The 26,425-nt window shown below is 39.1% G+C and overlaps 1 pseudogene; it reads left to right on the top strand.

Annotated features, from left to right (window-relative positions):
- The first annotated feature begins 4,603 nt into the window (after positions 1 to 4,603).
- On the top strand, positions 4,604 to 5,393 carry LOC132066436 (uncharacterized; annotated as a pseudogene).
- Positions 5,394 to 26,425: the final 21,032 nt, after the last annotated feature.

The following is a 26,425-nucleotide window of genomic DNA, read 5'->3' as shown; positions in this document are numbered from 1 at the left end:
TTTTTGAGAGAATTAATCTTATATAATGCAATTATTCAAGTTTGCAGGATCATCAAAGCTGAAAAGTTCTTAATGTATCCTGAATGCATGGAATATGGTTCATAAATAGCCTCTATACTCCTTTTGGTCTAAAGATATCTTCATCAAAACCCACAAGACTACCCTTCAAACTATCAATTCAAACCTTGATGGCTTTTTGCAATTTAAAATAGCCACGCAGGGGAGAAGTAGCGGGAAAGGGAGATGTAGAGAGGCGAAGAGAATAGGGGTGGCTATTTGCGTCATTGGTGGCTGTGTTGCCGTGGTCTGTTGAGCTGCCAACGGAGGAGATGATCGGTGAAGAACCCAAAAAGGGTCTGCTCGTGAGAGCCCCTAAAACTGAAGACCAAAATTCTTTCCCAAAAGAATGAGGAAAAAGTGGCCATCCTCCAATTCATATGCCTAACTCAATTTGGACCCAATTTGCTCGTGCATTTCAGCCCCTTGTTGGGGTAGAATTTCAGCACTTTAAGCATGACAAATCAGCCCCAATCAGCCCCTTGTTGGGCTTGATATTACGTGTAATGCAGCCCTTTTTGGGCTCCTCAAGGGCCCTACTTGTGGGCTCCTCTTGGGTTTCTTGTGGGCCCTCCTCTTGGATTTCACGGGGCCTCAATCTTTCTCCTCTTGGATTTAGACTTGGATCATGAAATATATGTATAACACTTGGTCCAGTCCTTGTCATAATTCTTGGACTCATTTTTGGACTTTTCTTCCACAATAATCATCTTCTTGATCTTTCATTGAAACTCGTTAGCCTTTAATAGAGGTGTGCCATTGTGGATACTATCATTCCCCTCCTCTTGAAAACAATTCGTCCTCGAATTCGAATCTCGCAAAATCAAGAAGACATGCATTAGTAAACAACATCCATTAATCGAAAGCAATAATGGTAGGAACAAAACAAGATAGGGACCATGTGTCCACTTCACCCAATTAACCCTAGCATGTATAAATACACCCTTAAAAATCATGCGGACGTCATCATCCCAATAGAAGATTTTCCTACTTATATAAGCACACCAAAATCACGTCTAGATGACATAGGGAATGATATGTGCCTCTTCAATTTAGTTCTATCAACAAAGTATTTCAATGGGCATGGCAAGGACGACATAAGATCCCTATAGCATGCACCAAATTGAACACTTTTATGATATATCCAAGCAATCCTCAATTGACTCCTCGAAGTTCTTCTACATAAAGCTATTCAGGTAAGCACAAGAGTTTTCAAGAAAGTTAGAAGAACCATTAAATTCCACAACAAAATCTCCATTAAATTCAAGCTCATTATTGGGATCATCATATATAGTATTTTTAAAATCATTGAATTTCAAGTAATTGCTCAATTTCTCAAACAAGGAATCATGGATGCATTCAACAAAAAGTATTTGATCACTAGTACCATAATAATTATGTATCCCCTCATCACTGGTAGCAAACACCTTTTTAAGCTCATAATCACCAATACTTGAAGAATTATGTCTCATCACACAGAAAGAACTATTTTTCATCAAGTTATCACGTGAAAACTCTTTCTACACTAAAATAAGAGAAGAACAATCATCTACCTCACTGGCAAGCCTCCTCCCACATATATTATGTCTTTTTTCAGCAAGTGAGAATTCACAAATAACAACGCCATGCTCAATATTAAAAGGGGACAAATTACTGTTACCCTTGAACTTAGAGGTTCTAGTTAATGACTTATTATATAGCAACATAGCATCATCCTCAAAATTAACAAAGTCACTAACATAAGAAATAAGAGTGTAGTTCATTACCTCGAGAAAGACATCAAGTGTTTTAGGAATTCCAAGAATGTGAATAAGCCAATTATACATAGCATATTTGGTCTTATGCAGCAAAGAAATAATATCACCTCATTTTCCTTGTTCAATGGTGTTAGATTCACAACTTTATCCTTCTCATCAACATGCACTCGCCCTATGAGATGTGTAGTTTCGACCACTTTAGGATTAACTTAATCCAATGATGGTTCTACAATGCAAACTTTTCCATGAGTACCTATAAGAGAGTCAAAACTAGGAGAAGAAGTAGGAATGTTAGAGTTAGAATAAGAAATAACCTCACTCAAACTCTCTTGTTTTTCTCTCTCAATCTCACGACTATCCCTCTCCTTTTCTATTTCATTGTCATCTCTCTTTTCTTTCCTCTCAAGCGCACATTTTTTTCTCACTTGACATCCCACTCTCTTCACATAACACAACCTCTCATTTTTCCTCTCTGGAGATGTCAACATGCACTCCCTTACTTCTCTCATTCTTTTCTCTCTCAAAAAATTTTATTGCTTCGCTCACACGTTTCTGATCTTCATAAACTTGGGATGGAGTTAAAGGTGCAAGAATATATTTTCTTCTATTTAGCTCAAGAGAAACTATATTCTTTCTCCTATCATGAATTGTGTTCCTATTAAATAGTCATGGACATCCAAGCTTTATATGAGAATCTTGCATTGGAATTACATCACAAAGAACATTATCGGAATAATTTCCAATGACGAAAGAAACCATACATTGCTTTGTCAATTTAAGCTCACCAAAATCATTCAACCATTATCGCTTATAAGGAGTAGTGTGTTTGATGCATGTAAGTTCCAACGTCTCCACCACGTATGAACTCACCATGTTAGCACCACTTGCACTATTAATAATCATAGAGCAAATTCTACCCTTTATCCCACACCTTGTGTGAAAAGTATTTTTCCTCCTTAAATCAGCTATAGTGACATTCATACCCTCCAATGGTATGGTCATCATACGGAGTACTTCAGCTAAGTTGGTGTCGTTTTGAGTTCCAGCTTCAAATTCCTTACCTGTTTGAGACATCTCAAGAAAATATCAAAGAAAACAGTATTTATCAATTTGGCTCTTTTTTTCTCTCTATTGATCTCACACTCTCTTGCCCTTTTCCACTCAAATTACTACCTTTGGCTGGATCCTTTTGGATTTATATATAAAACCTACTAGTAACAACCTTTTAGAAATAAGATGTAGAAAGAAAAAGAATCTACCAACTCCCAGCCAATTGGGATTGATGAGACAAGAAAATAGACCAATTTGTGTAAAAAGAAGACCTCCAAATTTCCTCTCTTCTTGATTTTCCTTTTTGATGTTGGAAACCAAGAACACAATAAAACACGAAGTTTCTGAAAATAGCTTAATTTGCAAACATGAATTTTATCCTTTTTTAAAGTTCTCTTTTCTCCCTTTTTTTTTTTTTGGCTATGGAGCTTACCTTTTTAAGATACTATCATAAAAATAAGAATTTTCATTTTTTTTTTAAACGAAACTCCCAAGATTATCAAGAACGAAACCTTGATTGAACCGCTCTGATACCACTTGATAAGAATCAGGTTACTTGAACAAAACAAGATTATAATGCGGAAGCGAAAATACGAAGATTAAAGACAAGAATGTAAAGATAGGCTAAATTCAAGAATAAAATCCCTAAATTTCAAGATTAAGTGATAAGAACCCTAATTGATCTTAGTATTCAAAATTAGTAGATTAAGACTAATTAAGATACAATAGAGTCAATTCAAGAACTTATATCAAAAGGTGATCTAGACCCCTATTTCAAAGAAATTAGAGACAATAATTAGTATAAGACTAATTATCTTCTTTAATTTACAAATAAGAATCAAAGATATCAGGTACGAATTAATCTTACCTCAGAAAAGAATCGTTCTTATAAGGTTGCAAGATAAATGCAAAGTAGCCACACACAACGATGTAAAGTAGAGAAACTCTCAATAATAATAATAATATTTATCTAATGAAAATAACAAAATCCACCCCTATATATAGGGGAAACTTATCCCAAATAGAATCGGATTAGAATCTACTTTTATGGAAATAATTAAATACTAAAATCGAACTAGGATTAAACTAGGAAACTTTAAACTAGGAAAGCAAGTAAAATAATTCCCAAAAGAATAAGGAAAAAGTGTCCATCCTCCGATTCATATGCCTAACTCAATTTGGACCTAATTTGCTCGTGCAATTCAAACCCTTGTTGGGGTAGAATTTCAGCACTTTAAGCATGACAAATCAGCCCCTTGTTGGGCTTGATATTGCATGTAATGCAGCCCTTTTTGGGCTCCTCAAGGGCCCCACTTGTGGACTCCTCTTGGGCTTCATGTGGGCCCTCCTCTTGAATTTCACGGGGTCTCAATCTTTCTCCTCTTGGATTTGGACTCGGATCATGAAATATACATATAACACTTTGTCCATTCCCTGTCATAATTCTTGGACTCATTTTTAGACTTTTCTTCCACAATAATCATCTTCTTGATCTTCCATTGAAGCCGGTCAACCTTTAATGGAGGTATGCCATTGTGGATGCTATCATCTACCCAACATGGAACTGATGTCTCTAGCACCTGCTGATGCTTTGTTATCTACCATTTAACAAGTAAAAAGGTTCTCATTGTTATAGATGGATGTGAAACGCATCTATTATTCTAATAGAATCCTCTTCACTACTAACTATTGATTTTCTAGCTAGACAAATTTTTATGACCAAATGTTGTTAAACATGATTTCCTGGTGATCTTTCTGTCAAGGTGACATACATGTTCATTGCGAAAAACAAATTAGCCCTAGACATGCAAGCAAAGCCTTTAAACAAAGCCACACCAGTGAATTTAGCATCACACACTTACTGGAATCTTGGTGGAGCCAGCAGCGGCACTATCCAGATTTTCGGATCGCAGATTTCTTATGTTGATGATAAGCTCATCCCCACTGGAAACATTACTCCGGTTAAAGGAACAGGCTATGATTTCCTCGATCCACATACGATAGGGAGGAAGTTCACTGAAATTCCAGGTGGATACGATATCAACTATGTGTTGGATAATACTGAGGGCAAGCATTTGCATGGGGCGGCTATTGTTCATGAAAGTTAAATCAGGTAGAAAGATGGAATTGTGGACTAATAAACCTGGTGGATTTGTTTACTCAAATTATGCTGCACTTTGTTTGGAGACACAAGGATTTCCAGATTCTGTCAATCATCCCAATTTTCCTTCACAAATTGTGAATCCAGGGGAAACTTATAAGCATATTATGGTTTATAGGTTCACCGCCTCAGAAACTTTTAGATTTTTCTTGGTCATAGTACAGTTGAGAGACCTTTCTTATTTAGTACAATTTGCATTTATATTAGGAGTAACTTATTTTTATCTGGGTTTTAATAATAAAAGGCAGCAACTAATTTCAAGATGTGGTAAAATGATAGTACCTTTAACGAATAACGAGAAATATAAAAAGTCCGGGCTCTGGGAGCGGAGAACCTTCCCAGATGCAAAAAGCATAATTTCAAGATAGACAGATCCATTCATGCTTCCATAAGAAGAGGTCAATAGACACATTTATGCAAGGTATAGGTTTCTACTTTGCTATCGTTGCTAAAGCTACAATCAATCTATCAACTTACGAACAGATAATTTTAAAATAAGGGAATTTAGGAGAACAATAAACAGTGCAGGCTTTTCCCAGCTCTTTTCTCTTTTCCAAGAAGACTTTTTTTTAATTTTTTATGAAGTAGTAATAAGTTTCATTGATGGCATCAAGAAGATGCAAAGTAAAATAACAAAAGTAAGCAGAATTACAAAAGATGTGGTTAGCTCCATAACATAGTAGCTATAGTTCCAGGGAGCTAACAAAATCCAAAAAGGGCTCAGGTAATTTATATATATTACAGGGGAGAGTTTGCATCAGCTATAGAGAAGCAAAAAACACTTTGAGACTTTTTCCAATTAACGAACTGAATGTTAAATGCATACCAGCAGGAAATAAAGAACAAAGGCAGCAGAAAAAGCGTTGAAAACAAGCAAACAAAAGGAAAGGTATATAATGTCTTATCGACTTTTTAGGGTTCCAGTAAAATCCGTTGACGCTAAACAGGAATGCGTAAATAAAATGGTAATCCAAAAATCTGCTTTGCGTGGTGTCAAATTTTTTAACTTGAATTCCTAAGATATAGTAACTTATATTGGTTTTCCTTTACCAGGTTCATCTTTTCGAGGCACAATGTGGTTCTCCATTGATACAAAACAACAATATCTTGGGATTATTTAGCGAAGCGGGCTTCTCAAGAGATACTGTGATAAAAGCTTTTATGGCTGCTTGCAGGGGGCGTAAAATAGATGAAGGAGTATAACCTGGGCAATAGTGCTTGATGATGACTCTTGGTGACCTTGTTTTGGCTACAGAATCAGTAAAAATAAGTTATGCTTGTAAGATGAAATTTGAATGTTCAATGCCTGCTTTAGTCCCTCTCTCCTCTTTACTACTATACATAAGGGGAAAATACTAATTTTTTGTATTCCTTACATGAAATTTTTGTCTCTTTTTACCCCTAATTAAAGTTTTTATTGCTTTGTGAACTCTTACAAATTGTTGGTAAATTTTGAGAACCTTAAGGACTTTTTTTATGCCACTAAAGATGATGATGTCATGGAAAAGATTAATGGCCCCCACAAAACATGCTTATCATATTTAAGTCTTTTATGAGAAATATATTAAATTTGTTTAAAACTATATATTTCCTTAAGAATTTATTATAGACACTTAAAGAATATAATTATCACGTCAATCAAATTCTATAAAATAGGCTTAATTATCGAATTAAAATATTATTTTTATAATATTATTTATTATTTGTTGACGTTAATTACCAATTATCATTTGCTGTTTAAAAATTTCTTCGTCCGATTATAGATAAAGTTTTTAGTTTCTCCTACAATTTTGTGTCGTACCTGCTGGAAAAAATAAATAATTAACAAAGATTTCACTTAAGGTAAGATTAGGTTTAAAATCAAAAGAATAAATACAAATAGACTATCATTGTTATATATACTTAAAAATGAATCGAAATTGTAAATTATAGTCCGAAGTACGTTAGTTAATTATGCAAATTTTACGTGCGCACACTTTCAACATAAAATTTATCTAATAAATTATTATATTAAATGAGGAACTACAAAGATATTAAAAACACTGTAGTTAAAGAAACCAAACAATAATAATACAAAACAATTGCAAATAGTGGAGTATATTTTTTACCTTTTTAATATTAAAATATTTTGCAAAATACCGTATAATCAAAGAAAAAATAGTTAAATTCAACATTGAAAGTTATTACAATGCGAATTTCATAAAATTATTTACTAAATTAAGAAAAAAATATGTTATTTTTTTAACATGCATTAAAAAAAGACAAATAGAACGAGGTTTTTTTTACGTGATCGGAAATCCCCCGTCGGTGATGAACCAGTACGCACTTAGGATATCTTTTGGAAGGAAAATGAAAGCTTAAAGTAGGAACAATTTAATTTTATGGACTTCTCAATATTTTTTTCGCGTGTTTAATTTGAGAAAACATCTACAAAATTTCTTATAATATCAAGGGTCTTAATAATTTATATTTATTTATAAGTTAACTTTATTGATTTCATCATACAACAATATTTTTTTTGCAGTAAATATTTTTGACATTACTTTTTGGAAAAAAAAATAAGTAATTTTAATTCAAAAAATAAATGAAATTAATTTAACATATATAAAGTTGAATTTGGATCATCCGAGATTTTAGTCTAAAAATATTTATGTAAAATAGCAATTAGAAAAGCCAATGGTTGATTTTTTTTTAAACCAAAAAAATTAATATATAAACAAACAAAAAAAATTTCCTTAACTTTCGGATAGAAGTCTATTGAAAGTAAAAGGAACAATCGCAGGAAAAATTTACAAAATATCTACAAATTGAATTTTGTAAGATCGGTTTGAGCCCGGACTAAGCACGGGCCAAATGACACTAGTATATTATATATGTGGCTCACTTGTCTTCTAAGTACAATAGTATTTGATGTTAATGATATAATAATTAAATAAGTTATTTGTAATTTTATTTTTGAGAGAATTAATCTTATATAATGCAATTATTCAAGCTTGCAGGATCATCAAAGCTGAAAAGTTCTAAATGGATCCCAAATGTATGGAATATGGTTCATAAATAGCCTCCATACTCCTTTTGGTCTAAAGATATCTTCATCTCCCCCACCCCCCCTTCCGTTCAAAGACTACCCTTCAAAATATCAATTCAAACCTTGATGGCTTTTTGCAATTTAAAATAGCCATGCAGCGGAGAATTAGCGGGAAGGGGAGATGTAGAGAGGCGAAAGAGAATAGGGGGTGGCTATTTGCGTCGTTGGTGGCTGTGTTGCCGCGGTCTGTTGAGTTGCCACCGGAGAAGATGATCTGTGAAGAACCCAAAAAGGGTCTGCTCGTGAGAGCCCCTAAAATTGAAGACCAAAAATCATAAAATGGGTCTTCCCCTCCCTTTATTTATTAAAAATATTTTTTTAAATCTATTGGGCAAAGGATTTTGGACCAAAGGATAATAGCGGCACTTAGTCATGTTATGGAAAAATATGTGAAAAATACTATTTCGTCCTTTTAACGATTTTGGCCCTCTTTTGAGACATTTTCTTTTATATGGCGAGTTAAAATCCGGTATCAACCGACATCACACCGTTATATATATATATATATGGTAAAAATCGAATTTATGCAAGACCGGTGAGTCCGGGGACCGATGGTAAGAAGAAATAAGCACGAGTATGATGTTTTTCTTTCGTACCGGCGGGGATTACCGATGCGGTTGATTAGAAAAGTAACGTTGGCCGTATCTCGGGGACCAAACTCGCATCCTTGATTAGTCCAGTTTCTCCATGACCGAATTGATCGTGGCCCGTTAGTCCTGTTTCTCCATGGCCGAATTGATCGTGGCCGTTGGTCCAATTAATCAGTTGCAGAGTTGCCACGCATCAAGACCGTTCTGTCACATTGTATTGGTAACCGTACAGGTGTCAGACCGTAGGACCCTATCTTATCCTTTTAGGGTTTTTTCTATTCTAAAAAGGCTTTGTATTGAATGTAAGGCCCATGAGGCAAAACTATAAATAGAGGGCATTTCCCCACTTTTAGGGGGTTAGCTTTTTGAGATCTAGAACATTGTAATAGAAAATATATATTGAAGCATTCTCTCTCTTCTCTCTCTTTTAGTCCGAATTGGTGGATCTTTGTGGTTTTGTTTATTCTTCTAACACCATTAGCTTAATCATATATAACAACATATCTATTCAAGACATTGCTATATATTCATATATACATATTATAACACGTAAATCCATACACATTTCTCATAAACCCAAAAATAGATAAAAGTTATCCACAAATCCTATGTCTCACTTACAAATTCAATTTTTACCTAATTTCGGGTGCCAGTTTGGCGCCGACCGTGGGGCAAGGATAATAGTGGTTTTTTAATCTTGGCTTCTATCTCCTACCCGTTAGATCAAGAAATTTTTTGCTGATCTCTGTGAAAATGGACCAAATGGCAAGCAGCAGACAATCTGGTCATGTCAACAATAACGAGATTGTGGCCGAAAACGAGAACAGTGTGTTACGGGATCTACACAGATCCGGTCGACCGAATTCGTTGATTCAAGGGAAGGCCTCGGCCGTGCAGAACACCGTGAACCCCAGAGAATGCAATCTAGCCGCCATCGATCCTTTGAATACCATAATTCAATTACTTTATCCGGGCACAAGGTCGGAAAGTGCTGATACCCCGTATGAGATTAACTTACGTTTAATTTTTGAAATGTTGCAGGAATAGAGAACCGCCATCGCTGAACAAGGAATCGCCATAGCCCAGTGCGCAAAGTAAAAAGGATAAAGCGGCCTCGGAGTGGTCGAAAGCCGTCGCCGAACCTAGAGGGGATGAAACACGGATAGTCGAGAGTAATGGATCGGGAGTCGGTTCATCCATCGAAGTTCTGAGAATGCTCGAGACATTGGCAAAACGGGTAGACTCAACTAAGAAGAGGGTGGAAACGTACAACTCTCGGGTGGATCAAATCCCAGTGGCTCCTTCGATTCTAAAAGGACCGGATTCGAAGAGGTACCCCAAAGGCCTTTTCCACCAAGTGCAGCTCCGAAGTTGATCCCGAAAAGGTTCAAGATACCAGATATCCAGAAATACGATGGAACAACGGATCCACAGGAACATGTGACTTTGTACACGTGCGCCATAAGAGGAAACGATGTTGAAGAGGATGAAATTGAGCCCGTTTTGCTGAAAAAGTTTAGGGAGACGCTGTCGAAGAGGGCACTAAACTGGTATGACCATCAGCCCGAATATTTAATCCTTCAAAATGCTCGCGGACGTGTTCATCAAGGCCCATGCCGGGGCTAAGAAGGTGCAGGCCCGGAAGGCGGACATCTTTCGCATAGCCTAAAGAGATGATGAATTACTACGAGAGTTCGCGAACCGTTTCCAAAGGGAACGGATGGAGCTCCCTCCGGTTCCGGAGAAATGGGCTGTTTAGGCTTTTACCAAAGGGCTTAATCCTTGAAGCTCGACGGCCTCATTCAAGCTGAAAGAAAAATTGTTAGAATATGAGGCTGTGACTTGGGCTGATGTTCATAATAGGTACGAATCAAAGATTCGGGTAGAGGATGACCAACTCGAGCTCCCCCCGAAGCCCGTGAATGGGAGCAAAAGCTCTGAAAAGTCGAGAAAGGCTTATGACCCAAAGGTCCGATCATCAAGGGACAGGTACCGGCCATACTCTCATTCAGAAAAATCGAGTTTCAGGTCAAAGAAATCAAGGGTTGGCCCCAGTCAATTCTCCTATCGGGGTGATAAACGGACTGAGCGCCCGTCGAATAGTCGAGGCCTATCATTTAGGAGTGACACCGGGAGTTCGGTTAGCAACAAAGACCTACCAAGGATATCTGAGTGCAACTTCAGCATCAATACCTCAGATCTCGTCTCGGCCATAGGCCGTATCGGATAGGCAAGATGGCCGAGACCACTGAGATCAGATCCAAGTCAATGGGACCCGAGCGTGATGTGTGAGTATCACGGAACTCATGGGCCTGTAATGGAGGAGCGTCGCCACCGAGGGGGGAGGTGGCGCCATCGAAGAACGGCCACCTTCGAGAATTCCTGAGCGAACTAGCTAAGAGCCTCTACATAGAGAGGGAATCCCTCAAACGGGCCGAACCGGTGGAACCTCAGCATATAATCAATATGATAATCGGTGGTACAAATGCTTCTTGAGGGCTGGTGATGAAACGGACAAAGATATCCATTATACGCGAGAAGCGGAGCCGGGACTACGTGCCCGAGGGTTCCATCTCCTTCAGCAATGAGGATGCAGAAGGCATCATTTAACCGCACAGTGATGCATTGGTAATTTCTGTTCTTATTTTTAAATCACAAGTTAAACGTAGTTTGATTGACCCAGGTAGCTCGGCCAACATCATCCGGTGGAGAGTGTTCGAACAACTGAGACTACTCGATCAGATTGTACCGGTGACTCGAGTACTCAGTGGGTTTAACATGGCAAGTGAAACCATGAAGGGGGAGATTTCTGTGCCGGTCAATATTGACGGCACCATTCAGCAAACAGTGTTCTATGTCATCGAAGGGGATATGAAGTATAATGCTTTGCTTGGTAGACCGTGGATTCATAGCATGAGGGCGGTGCCATCGACACTACATCGACCGTCGAAATTCCCGACCCGGAGGATAAACCATCCGATGCGTCGAACGAGCCCGTCGCAAGGAAGATGTTCGCGGTCGAGGAAACGCCACTCTTTCCTAAAAAATCGGAGTCAAAAGATGACGAATCAGTCGGAGGCAAGGACGCCTAATAGCAATTAAAGGGCGAGAGTTCTACATCGGAGCAGAAGGGGTCGGGCCCGGGGGGTAAAGAGGATGATTTCGGTGTACCCACATCGTTCGTCTTATCGGATGACTCGGATGCAACAAAGTCTACAGTAGAGGAGATGGAGCAAGGCATCTTGTTCGAGTATCTACCGGATAGAGAGGTATACCTGGGCATGGGGTTAACCTCGGAGCTCAGGAACAATTTAATTAAATTTCTTCAAGCTAATGCCGATTGTATCGCATGCTCCCATATAAATATGACAGGTGTGCCACCGAAAGTGACGACTCACAAGCTCAGCCTTGACGGGAGATTTCCCCCGGTGAAGCAGAAGAGGAGAGGCAAAACACGCCTTCGTAAAGGATGCGACAATAAAGCTTTTGAAAATAGACTCTATTCGGGAGGTAAAATACCCGGACTGGCCAGCTAAAGTAGTGGTGGTACCGAAAAAAGGTAATAAATTTAGAATGTGCGTTGATTATAAGGATCTAAACAAAGCATGCCCAAAGGATTTATTTTCGATGCCTCACATCGATAGAATGATCGATGCGATGGTCGGGCATGAGATGTTAAGTTTTCTTGATGCTTACTCCTGGTACAACCAATTTCGAATGCACCCGGAGGATCAAAAGAAAACATTCTTTATTACCCGGTACGGGACTTACTGTTACAATGTCATGCCCTTTGGATTAAAAGATGCCGGTGCAACTTACCAATGCCTAGTTAACGGGATGTTCGAAGAACAGATAGGGAAAATAATAGAAGTTTATATTGATGACATGGTAGTCAAGTCCCTGGAAACTGAGGACCATTTAAAACATTTGTAAAAAACCTTCGATATGCTCTGTAAATACAACATGAAGCTTAACCCGGAGAAATATGCCTTTGGTGTTCGGTCGGGCAAGTTCTTGGGTTTCATGGTGTCCAATCGGGGAATTAAAATTAACCCGGACAAGATCAATGCCATCGAGGATATTGAGGTGGTAAATAACGTCAAAGGAGTGTAGAGGCTCACCGGACGGATAGCAGCACTGAGTCGGGTCATATTGAGGTCTTCGGATAAAAGTCACCGTTTCTTTTCCTTATTAAGGAAGAAGAATGACTTCGTTTGGACATCGGAATGCCAAAGAGCCTTGCAGGAAATGAAAAGGTACTTGTCCAGTCCGACTCTGCTGCACAGACTGAAGGCGAATGAGCAGTTGTTTCTCTACCTTGCCCTATCCGAGGTAGCGGTAAGTGGTGTTTTGGTCCGAGAAGAATCAAGTACGCAATTCCCAATATATTATGTGAGTAGAACTTTAGGGGATGCGGAGACCCGTTATCCTCACCTTGAAAAATTGGCTTTGGCATTGGTAAGTGCTTCAAGAAAGCTCAAACCTTACTTTCAGTGCCATCCGATATGCGTAGTGACAACTTATCCTCTAAAGAACATCATGCATAAACCGGAATTGTCGGGTAGACTAACCAAATGGGCCGTTGAGATTAGCGGATATGATATCGAATATAAACTACAGACGGCCATTTAGTCCTAAGTCTTGGCCGATTTTGTGGCAGATTTTACCCCGACTATGATCCCCGAGGTTGAGAAAGAACTTCTGCTAACCTCGAAAAAGGCTTCGGGTATTTGGTCTTTACACACAAATGGGGCCTTGAACATTAAAGTTTCCGGGCTAGGCATCGTCCTTAAAATCCCCGCCGGAGATGCCATTAGACAGTCGATTAGAACTATTAAATTGACTAACAATGAAGCCGAGTATGAGGCTATGATTGCAAGTTTGGAATTAGCTTGGAGTATGGGGGCCGAAATAATCGAAGCAAAATGTGATTCTCTCTTGGTCGTTAACCAAGTAAATGGCGTCTTCGAGGTTAAGGATGAACGAATGCAAAAGTATCTGGAGAAAATTCAAGTGATACAACACCTGTTTAAAGAGTGGACTATGCAGCATGTACCCAGAGAGCAGAATAGCGAAGTCGACGCCTTGGCCAATTTGGGCTCTTCGGTCGAAGGGGAAGAAATCAACCCCGGTACTATAGTGCAGTTGATGAATTCGGCGGTAGAAAATGGGTATGCTGAAATAAACACGATGGGTCTAACTTGGGATTGGCGCAACAAATACATCGACTACTTGCAAGATGAAAAGCTCCCAAGTGACCCAAAAGAATCACAGTCACTAAGTATAAAAGCAGCACGGTTCTGCTCAATAGACGGCTAATTGTATCGACGGTCTTTCTTCGGGCCCTTGGCCAAGTGTTTGGGTCCCGGAGAAATTGATTATGTGATGAGAGAAGTCCACAAGGGGACCTGCGGTAATCACTCCGGTGCAGAAGCCTTAGTTCGAAAAATTATCAGAGCCGATTATTACTGGAACCGGATGGAGCAGGATTCGAAGAATTTTGTCCGAAAATGTGATGGGTGTCAAAGACATGCCCCGATGATTCATTAACTCGGGGAGTTTCTACCCTCGGTGATATCACCTTGGCCCTTCATGAAGTGGGGAATGGACATTGTTGGTCCTTTACCATGGGCACCAGGTAAGGTCTATTTTATTTTATTTATGACTAATTATTTCTCCAAATGGGTTGAAGCGCAGGCCTTCAAATACATTAGAGAAAATGAGGTTATTGACTTCATATGGGACCATATTATTTGTCGTTCTTTGGGGCGACGTTTCACTTTTCTGTATGTATAAGTTATTTGTATGCTGCTTCTGGTTAACGGGTGTGTACGGGTGCCCAGCTCGGGCACTAGTCACGGCCTACGGGGTTGGTTCGTGACATCTACCACGGCCTGCTGGTACCTGAACACCCTGCCCCATAGGGCGCATAGCTACAGAAGAAGATGAACCAGCAACCGACCCAGTGGGCTGAACCACACCGCCTGAACCACCGCTATACGGACACTCTCTCATAATATGGCCTTGACGGCCGCAAGAAAAACAAGCACCTGTAGCACGATGACACTCTCCAGGATGATGCCTACCACACCGAGAACACCGAGGAAAAGGTGGCCTCGACTGACTGAAACCTCTGTTCATCTGCGAACCCGAAGCCTTGGAGCTCTGACCGGCTCCTGAATACCCTGTGCTATCAAACCTTCTACCTGTGAACTGTGGAGGTGCACTCTGTGCTAGCTGGGATGGATATCTAATATGCTGCTGAGGCTGCCCGCCTCGAAACTCGCCAGGATAGCTAGCCGATCTGGCCCTCTTACGCTGGCCTCTATCATAATCTCTATCTGGCTAGCATCCTCTATGTCGATCCTCCACCCCCTATGCATATGCCTGTACCTGAGCAATATCCATACCTGGCTGAAGAGCCACTGCCATACAACTATCAACCAAATAACTATCTAACCCCATCACATAGCGATGCACTCTATCAGCCATATCAGCTACAATAGTAGGTGCATATCTAGCTAACGAGTCAAACTCAAGGCTATACTCTCGAACACTCCTCGCCCTCTCGCCTGTCGTAAGAATCTATCAACTCTAGCTCGCCGCATCTCTCGGGAGGGGTGGAGAAAGTGGCGGCGAAGGCCTCCACAAACTCATCCCATACCGCCGGAGGAGCATCCTCGCCCCTAGACAACTCCCACGACTCATACCACCGTGACTACATCCCGCAATCGATACGGCTCAACTCGACGACTGGCCTCTCTAAGCCTTAATTATTCTCAACGTACGCTGCATCTGCCGAATAAACTCCTGCAGGTCATCCTCGGGCTTTGACTCAAAAAACTCTGGAGGATTACAACTTAACAAGTCGCAGGCTCTCAAACTGTCATGTCTATCCGCCTGGTCAACCCCTAGTCCATGCCTGCGAGCTTGTCCTGCCACTAATCTGGTGAGCAACTGAACTGCATCTCTCATGGCTCTATCCTCCGCCCCGGGGCCGAGGAGCCGGAGGCTCGGTGCATCGGAACCTCGGAGCGGGCGGTGAAGTCGCCCTCACGACCTAGTCGTCGGCTACCCTAGGTTCCTATGAAAGTGGCGGTGTAGCGCAACTTCTCGCGGCAGATCCGGAACACAATCTCGCATAATCGGGCACGGCTCCCAGTAACTCTCCGAGTCTGGCAGTATCCACGCTGCCGATTTGCCCTTCTCGGGGTACCGTCGCTTCTTTCGAGGCATACCGTAAACATAATAGTCTGTTAGGAAGGGATTATCCCGATAATATAGCTTATCGCACGATCTAGGATAAGGAAAGATAACATCCTAAATGTCTCGTAGCTTCCTGTTTATAGATGTGGTGCACAACACACCGATAAACAAGACTCTACTAGACATGGTCTGTAGACACTCCGAAGATGAAATGCTTTGATACCACTTTTGTCACGACCCAACTCCGTGGGCCCGAACTGGACACCCATACGTACTTGTTAGATATAATCAGACTGACACTATAGACAATATGGGAATCGGCATAGACCCAAAGGTTCTCAATCAATTACAACGTAATAAAATACGCAAGCCGACGAGGCTGCCACTATATGTCAATATACTACACAAGCCGACAAGGCTGCCACTACGCATAGATAACACATATGCAAGCCGGCAAGGCTGCCACAACGAAAAGAAACATCCACAACAACTATATAGACACAGCTGATCATAATCTATATACAACCCACGCACATGTCTACAGACCTCTAAGAGTATTAACAGTGAAATATGACGGGACAGGGCCCCGTCGTACCCATGGACAAACATATATATATACATCAGAAGGTCTGTACTAAAATCTAGGTTCCGAACACGGAGCTCTCCAAGACAACGAAAGGAAATCCTAAGGCTGGGGGATCACCGAATCGAGCGTCTCGTACTCTACGGCATGAAAACGCAATTGACCCCGAAGAAAATTCGGGCGGAATATGCATTTTAATGACCGAGTATTTAAAGTATGAAATACAGTAAAAAGGATCATAACTGAAATAGGGAGTACATGAGACAAGTATAACATCCAGAATACCAAAACACTTGCCTTTTGAAACATAAATCATGCATGTCAATATCATGTATCATACCCGGCCCATTATGGGACTCGGTGAAAAAGGTCGCCACAAACCATCCTTGGCGCCATAATCACATCATAACACCATAACATCATAACACCATCACATCATCACATCATAACACCATCACATCATCACACCATCATATATATATATATATATATATATATATATATATATATATATATATATATATATATATATATATCCCAGCCCTCTAGTGAGGGACGTGGTGAACAATGCAGTGAAACTGTGCACGAAAACGTATCCTGGCCCGGGACTCAGTGAAAGACATATTGAGGCATGCACGAGCAGAGTAGTGAGCAACCATATGCAAATTAAAACATTATCAAAGACTCAAACAGAATAAGAAGAATGGATTAGAACCTGAGTATCAATGGCGACAATCATATCAAGTATCCCTCGAATGTCATTATGGATTATATCAAAAGGGACTTCAGAAATCATAGACACGTATCCAAAACCATATGAATTAGCTTATGGAAATCAAGAACATGATCATCCTAATGTCTCTAAGAATAGGAACTTATACATTCATCGTTTGTTCATTTCATATGAATCATGCCAAAAGAAAGAAAGGATTTACATACCTGTTAAAGGTTATTCGTAATCACGTTGGCTTCGTCGCCCCTTTAGCCTACTTAATATAAAAGTACGGTATCGTTAGCAAACTATACTTCCTAGCTTATAAATTTGTAACCAATCGCTTATAGGATTCATTCTTTAATTCATACTTTCTTAATTAGGATTTTCATTAGTTAAGGACTTAACGGAAATCGAGCAGCATTTCCCCTATATACTCGCCTAACCCGAACTTCCAATTAACCTCCTATTATCACAGAAATACCAACAATGACAATGATAGAGATATGCATATAAAACCCTTACAATTCAGCCCATAAACAACTCTAACAATCCAACAACCCTTTTTAACCCTTTTCCAATCCAAAACGTTAACGTTTTAAGATTATTTACCAAACGAACCAACACACGCTTTGTATACGATACGTTATATACTTCTTTCTTCCAAATTTAGAATCCACATCAACGACAACACGACTACAACACGAACAACAACATATGAACATAAATCATACTTCTAATCCTTTCAACCCACAATTTCATATAATAACAATTTCATGCAATTTCTTACTTCCAATTTCACCCAATCCAATTTTAATCCTTGTATTACAACACCACTAATACAATTATACTACAAAATAAGAAAATCTTACCTAAATTTTCTCGGAGGAATTTCTACACTTATTTGCTCCAATTTCACAACTTCTTCTTCCTCAGTTCAATATCCAATGTTGCTATCACCTCCTTAAACTTGTAAATCACTTGGAACTTGATCAAAATAAGCAACCAAATTATTTTTGCTCAATCACCATGGCTGGCCAAGAGCTTGGCAGCCATGGAAGTTTTTTTTTTTAACTTTAAATTTTGGTGAAATGAAAATGAATTGTTAAGTTGTTCATCCAACTTTGTATACATATGGTGTCCCTTAAATTGACACGTGCCCCCCCCCCCCCCCTCATGACTCACCAATTTGAATTCTTGAATTATACATTTTTTTATTTTATTTCGGGTGGGGCCCACAAATAATAATTAAATTAATTAATTTAAATTAATCATTAATCTTTACTTAATAATCTAATCATAATTAATTAGTCCCTAACCTCCAATAATATTTCTACACTAAATAAAATTTATAAACAATTTGTGTACTAATTACAATTGAGAATTAAAAGTTCCTATTTCATATCTAAAATAATCCCGTCTTTAACTTAAGTCGATTAGCTTTCAAATAATTCGACGTATAAAAATACGGGATATGACACATGAGGACCAGAGTAAGGATGTTTGTCACTGGTATTGATTCTCAGTTACATGATGGGGCGAATATTGCAGCCCAGAATGGAGGTACGACTATCGCTAAGATATTGGCATTTGAACAAGGAAATGAAACGAGGCTCAACGAGGAGGAAGCTGTGCAGAAAGAGAAAGACAAAGAGTATAACAAAACATTGAGTATCATTGACAATCTTTTGATAAAGCTGCAACTTAAGATTCAACGTCGCTCCTTCCATATTCTTCTTGGATTCGCTCATATTGCCATAGAAGTACTATCCTCTACTGCCTCAGCACATTGATGGTAGGGTAATACATGGTCCTTTTAGAATTCTTTGAAAAGATGTTGTGTAGAGTCATTCTTCACACATAAATATCTTACTCCATAGTCGGTTCCATACTTCGGATCATAATTTAATTTGCCACACGGCTCTCACGGCCTGATTAAAAATCTCAATCACTTCACGACAGCTCTCATAGTATTAGAAGATCCGCAAGGTTTGATTCTCTTCCACCTTCTATTTATCGCGTTACTATTCAAGTGGGCTTCCCTCCTATTTGACTCACTCCTACCCTTCCTTCTTTGTTTCGAACGCCTCTACCCCGTACATCACATATGTTGAGTGTTCATCACTTGTCATCCTTTTGTTTTACCGATCACTTTGTCTTATTTTCGCTGCTCCTCATAGCTATAATAGTAATCTCTGCTGCATAATCGTCCGAACAAATTCCTGGAGGCATAACTTAAACTATCACATGGAACACAACCACGATCATACGGTTAACCAATTGCTAGGCAAGGAACTTTCGTGAACACATTTCTTCTAATCTCCTTTCTCAAAGCATCACCAAAGTCATTAAGGCTAGCTTATAATAACATGAAAGTCTCATCCACTATGTTCCTCAGGAGAAGCATAGCTTAATAATCTGATTCGGCGCATCATGCATCGGCTCACATGCACATCAAGTTTATCCCCTAACTTAATGTTTCCCAAAGCGAAGGGAACTAACAAAACTTTCTAACTTGCAACTTCTTCTGGAGCGTTTATCCCTTTAATCCTCCTTGGTGTATAAAACTTCCTTCTATCTCGAGCATATCATTATCCCTTAGTATAATACATACTCGTTATGTCTATCCTACATTTTTAACCAATGGCTCCGCTCTCAATCACTCGTTGCTAGCTTCCCTTCTTTTCACGACAATTTTATCTACAGTTCCCACAATTTCCTTTAGATCCCTGGGAGAATTTTGGCAGAGTTTCTCTTGTAAACATAACAATGCCAACCTGCACATAGCCCAGAAAACACATCCCCTGCCTTAATAGGACATATATCAAAACACATATAATATGCGACTCAGCCGCACAAGACTGTTTAAAATAAAAGGATACAAAAAATAAAGCTTGTCTCGTAAGTTATATCGGCACACTCTTTCTAGAATTCCATATATATATATATATATATATTCCACATATTATGTCAATCAACTCCTTTCGGGGATGTTTAATTACTCATAAATCATAATTCTGGCTATCTCTGGATCACTAACAAGCGTAGATATCTCAAATTATTAATTGGCTCAGATTTTCACCTCAACACAGTTAACACATCAGGAGTAATATGTGACAGCATAAGACTCGAATCAATCGATGCATACATATCATAAGAGGACACTGACAATATACCTGAGGCAATATCAGGAGGAGACTTAAAATCTTGTCGCCTAGCTAATGCATAGGTATGATGCTGGGACCCACTTGGACTGGGAATTCCTTTTTGATCTCTGTCATAGTCTGCTAATATCTGCGGCCTTTGCCTCGAAGGGCGTACCGATGATGAAGAGCTATCTACTACTCTCATAGCCCGAACCTTATCCTTTTCACGTAGTGATGGACAATCGCGCCTGAAATGGCCTGGCCGAGCATAGGCATAACAAACATCCGAGCCCAAGAGGCATGCTCCAGAATGTAACTTTCTGCACTGACCACATCGTGGTACAGGTAATCTCATCTGGCTTGAATTACCCCTAATCCAAGAACTGGGAACTCTGAGACTCTGGAGCAGCCTAGAATAAGTCGATCTGTCAAACCTGAGTCCAGGAAACTGTGGAGGAGTACTACTTATTGAACGAACTAAGTGCCTAGAGAATTGCTATCTCGGAGTGCCCCTAAACTCATGATCGAACCCTGAAGAACTAACTCTCTTTCTCCAACCCCTATTACCCTGGCCCACATCTTGCCGCTGAGCTTGAGCGGCTACTAACTAAGTCAGTAAAAGAATGGCCTGCCTCATCTCTTGGCCCGAGGCATTTGGTGGAGGAATTGGGGGTGCGGGAGCTAAAGTTGAGGCTTCTCCCTGATCCTCTAAAGTGGGCGAAGTATGAAATCGAGATAGGGCCTTATTTTGGGGTTCGCTCTCCTCCATATCCGTAGATGGCTCCCGTTCAAGCCCTTCTTCAATCACTGCCTTTCCCTTCTGGACTGCGGTAGCTCTTCCTTTCATCAACTTTGCTAAAATCATAAACGCACCATTAGGGAGGAGAGAATCTTATAACATAGCTCTATCGCACGATCTAATAAGAAGAAGAATGGTCATTTTTCCTAAATGCCCCGCAGCCTTTTGTTTATAAGTGTGGCACACTTCACACCCATAAACGAGACTCTACTAGACACAGCTCGTAGACACACCTTAGGACGAAACTGCTCTGATACCACTTTTATCATGACCCGGCTAGGGGCCATGACGGGTACCCGGAGCTACTACCGAGCACCACTCATTTTACTACCCATCATACTTATCCTGCATTCATTTATTATTCTCATATTTCTAATCATAGGAAAATCCATTATCACTTCTAAGAAACATATCTACATTCATAGACATAAGCGCTTAGGCTATCAAAATAATATATATATATATATATCATACAATAGGGTCATTATGAGACATCTGTTACCCACACGTACGCATCTACGAGCCTCTACTAGAGTACTAGACATAAGGATGGGACAGGACACCGTCGTGCCCGGATATGTACACAAAATAATAAATCAACTAGCACCTCCGGAATAATAGGGTGCTCTCGTAACTCTACTAATCAGCTCCTTGGAATCTAGGTCACCTCCCTATCTACATGTGGGCATGAACACAACGTTCAAAAAGAAAGGACATCAGTACGAACATTGTACTGAGTATGTAAGGCATGAATAAAATTGACATAATAAAGAAATCATGAGACATGAGGCGAGGATATAACCTGCTTAACTTTTAAGAGAAAATGCATTTTATACATATCACGTATATCAACATATCACATGTACCGTCGTCGTTAACCCTCGCTCGGGTAACCATCATACGCTGCTTACTAGTGGTGTCATGTCCGGCCTTCTAGGCGCGGTGTAATCATAAGCAGTCCGCCTTCACAATGACATGTCCGACCATCTAGGCAGGGTGGAATCATATGCAGCCCGCCTTCGCGATGACATGTCCAGCCATCTAGGCACGGTGGGATCGCATCATCCCATACATCTCATAGAGCATGCATTAGAACTCAAAGATATTCTATAACTATATCAGGGTGATGTAAGGTCGAGAACCCCCAATTCCATTATGGAATATTCATAATCATCATACCTCACCTTGAAGGAACTAACATCATAAGGTGGGTCTAGCAATAATGAATACATCAAAGAATCATATAAGGATCATTAGCTTCGTAAAATGTCATATCATATTCATAGCATGAACCTCATGAGAATGTCATATCATCATCATATTCGTAATATATCTCTTCTCTGATCTTATGAGTAGTTCCTAATAGTCACAGGCTTATAATATCCGGAACGTCAGAAGGTCATGGGAGATAAGGAAGTCAAATAATAAAATAGGTTTATCACACCCATAAATAGCATCATCATCACGATTATTATTATAAGACATGTCTCATCCCTAATTCATAAGAATCTCTTAAAAATCATGAACTTTCAACTTCTGTGATGTAAAAAGGTCATGGAAATATATATATATAGAAAATGAGAATATAGGAGTCATGCATTTTTTGAAAGAATAGGAATAGCCTTACATACCTTTTCGTTCAGCTACCTTATCACTTGAACGTTCCCCTCCAACATTCGTGTTTCTACCTACAAGAGAGTTCGTACTAATATTAGATAATCGATAACATAAACATGCTTGAACTAAAGCTAGAAAAAATTGGGCAGCATTTCCTTTGTTTATACAACTTTCTCCATACCATATATCAACTCCCAAATGTCAATAATAACATTCATCATATCATACTCAACAACCATCATTCACCCCACATTATTCAAGTCTCCCAATTACAATTCATATCACCCATATCCATGGTCGCAATACAACATTACATTCATCCTTATATAATGTTTCTTCCATGTCTTAATATCATTTACAACATAATTGTAATAAAAAAAATATCAAGAGTTATGATTCATTTCAAGCTACTACTCAAATATATCACTATTCTCATATTTATGACTTATTTTCTACTCCTATCCATAATCCATCTCTTTTAACCTCTCAATACTCTAAATAACATGAATTGATCATAAAACTTACATTTGATAGTGTTGGAATAAGTTTTAGGTGGAAACACCTCACTTTGAGCAAAACCCCAGTTTCACTTCCAAAGAGATTTCTTGTCTTGGATGAACCCTAGTGAGTTTCTTGCACTTGATTGTCTTCGTTTGATGAAGTTGATCCTTAATTTCTCTTGGTTCCTTGTAGATGAAGAGTGGAGAGGGTTATAGAGAGTTCTTGAAGTGTGGAGAGAAAGAATGAAATGAAAATAAATGAACTTGGGTCCCTTATATCAACTTAAAATCTGACCCGACTCGGTTATACGGTCCGTATAAATTGTACGGTCTGTATGTGTGGCTGTACATTAGTTCCAGTGATGACCTCTCTTCTGGACAACTTATACGGTCTAATATATGGGCCGTATATTTTATATGGTCTGTATAAATGACTGTATAATGCCCAGTACTTCGAAACTTATCCCTGTCGACTCGTTTGATTTCCAATCCTTATGGAACCTTCTTAACACTTGTTTAACACTTCGTTAACAGTCTAAGGTATGTTATAAATTTTCTTTAAGACATCCTTAAGCCATCATTAACTTGGAGCTTTACAAATCCTTTTTAAAACACAACTTATGCTTCGCCTTTCTCAACGAGCTTCCTTCTCTTGCGTCAAATGTCTTTGAAATCTCAATTAGAACCCATTTAATACTACTTCTTGCCATAGAAACATCATATACTTGGTACCCTATGTTAGTCCATTCACTGTGCAACGACATGAAATTTTTCGAGCTGTAACAACCAAGAAATGACCTTCTCTGGGCAGTGTTGTATGGACCCTTATACGGATCGTATAAGTGGTCGTATAACTCCACTATTCTCTGAAGTTGTTCTCGTCATTTCATTTGATCTCCAATCCTTATGGAACCTTCTTAGCACTTGTTTAACATTTTATTAACAATCAAAATATCCCTATAGCTCTTTCTCAAGACCTTACTAAATAATCATTAACTCGATAATTACGAAACCTTTCCCTAAACGCGACTTATACCTCGCTTTCCTTCAATCAACTTTCTTCCCTTACCTCGAATATCTTTGGAATCTCAATTAGAGTTATTAAGTATTCCTTCGTACTTGTAGGGACCTCATGTACACCTTAACTTATGTTAGTCTAGTTACGACACAAAGATATGAAATTTTTCGCGGTGTAACATCCTCCCCCCCCCCTAAGAACATTCGTCCTCGAATGTTAAGTTCTCAGGGAATTCTACATAAATTTTGCCAAAGTTTTCCCTGTAATATGGCACTACCATCCTGTTACAGCAACCCAAAAAAACATTGCCACATAGGCTACAACATCATCAGCAAGAAACATGGTCACACACGACCCAAAAGCAACAAAAGGAATCATTACATACCTGGGGATAATGATAATTCTGCTTGAACTTCTTCTAAGGGCGGAAATAAGTGTGGCTATTTAAACCTCATATCTTTTCCAGCTTTTCAAGTCATCTCTTTTACCTTCACGTTCTTTTATCATATTTTCATGGAGCTTACATTTCTAGTTCTTAATTCACGAATACGAGCTATTTGGGAGGTCCGTAGGAACTTACCATATGATAACTTTTCTGTAATTCGAATTTCATTACTTGGTATAGCCATAGGGGATTATCAATACGTTTGCACAGCATGAATATGTAAAAGTCCGAATATATGGATTTCCATTATGAGGATATATTCTAAATCGTTTTGCATGCGTTCTTATAGAGTCTCTTAATAATTCTCACAGATCTTTTCAAATTAAAACTTCTACATTTCCACAATTTGATATGATTCCATTCTTACAAAGTCACATATGATTAATCGTGCATATAGCTTCCAAGCAACCCTAATAGGTCTTTCCATCTTCCATAAAGATAAACGTCTTTGTAGTGTACCTTGGGGGATTTGGAAATGGATTCTATCAGCTTATCTATCTCAAAGTGGAAGGTTCTATTGGGATGACCTATATCCTTCCTGTCCCTCTAAATGTACTGATCTTCGGGTGCTAGAGTTGAGTATCCCAATCGGACAATTTCCAGATAGCTTATATAATCTTTTGTAGCTGTAACACCCATTTCGATTCCAGATCGATCCTTATTTTGATTAATCCACCTCTAACCTTTGGTCCCGTATTTAGATTTATCTTACTCTATTTACTTACTGCACCGCTTTAATTTCTTTGGACCTAGAATATCTATGTCTAAGTTTCCTCATATCATCCATGAGCTTTCTCTCTTGAGTAGTTATACATATTCATTCTTTTCCATCGTAGGTTGTTATAGTCAAGTACTCACATGCTTTGAAGTAGTTCATTCGTATTTCAATTCTCTTTTATTATAAATTCAGTATTCTTCCCTTAACAAAGATATTACTATATCTTGATTCTTTGAGGCCCTTCCTGTACAACACTGTCCCAACCAATAGGCGACATTGGAACTTCACATTTGTGACTAGCTCGCGGCGGCTACTTCACTTAGCCTCTCATCTTAATCCATTGTTTACTTCAAGTGCCCTCTTACTCAGTCTTTCGTTACTTCCTCATTGCTAGCTTTCCTATTATACCCTTCTTCTAACGCTCATTCTTTAGGCAGGTCCCTTCTCGACTACAAGTTCGTCTCCCCAATGAAGGGTGTATTTTTATAGAAACTCATAACTTTGGAACGCTTTCACCGTCATACCGTTAATTCCTCTAGATCATTCCCTCATTCCCTTCATTAACTATATAGCCTCACACTACTAACTCAATAATCCTGTGATGGTAAGCTTCTAAAGTACCTATGACGAACTCATGTCTCATATAGTCTTACTCTCATATCTTTAGAAAATATTTTGATGATATAGTCTATGCAATAAAAAGGTCCTTATCCATAACTAACTTTTTCGGTATTATACATCATCCCCTTATCCTTCTAACTGACTCTATCCTTTCTTTAACATTCAAAACAATGACTATTCTGGAAATTTTACACCTCACATCCTATTCATGATCATCTGTACAACTGATACCTTTAGTACTCCTAAAGTTACCTCATTAAAACTGCGGGTGATAGATCAATACTATCCTCGAGGGCATATAAAGACTATCACTACAACATATATTTTTGTCACACCCCGACTTTACTAGGGTGTGAT

This window comes from Lycium ferocissimum, chromosome 1 (assembly GCF_029784015.1).
Source record: "Lycium ferocissimum isolate CSIRO_LF1 chromosome 1, AGI_CSIRO_Lferr_CH_V1, whole genome shotgun sequence".
NCBI lineage: Eukaryota > Viridiplantae > Streptophyta > Magnoliopsida > Solanales > Solanaceae > Lycium > Lycium ferocissimum.
This window is presented reverse-complemented; position numbering and strand designations above follow the sequence as displayed.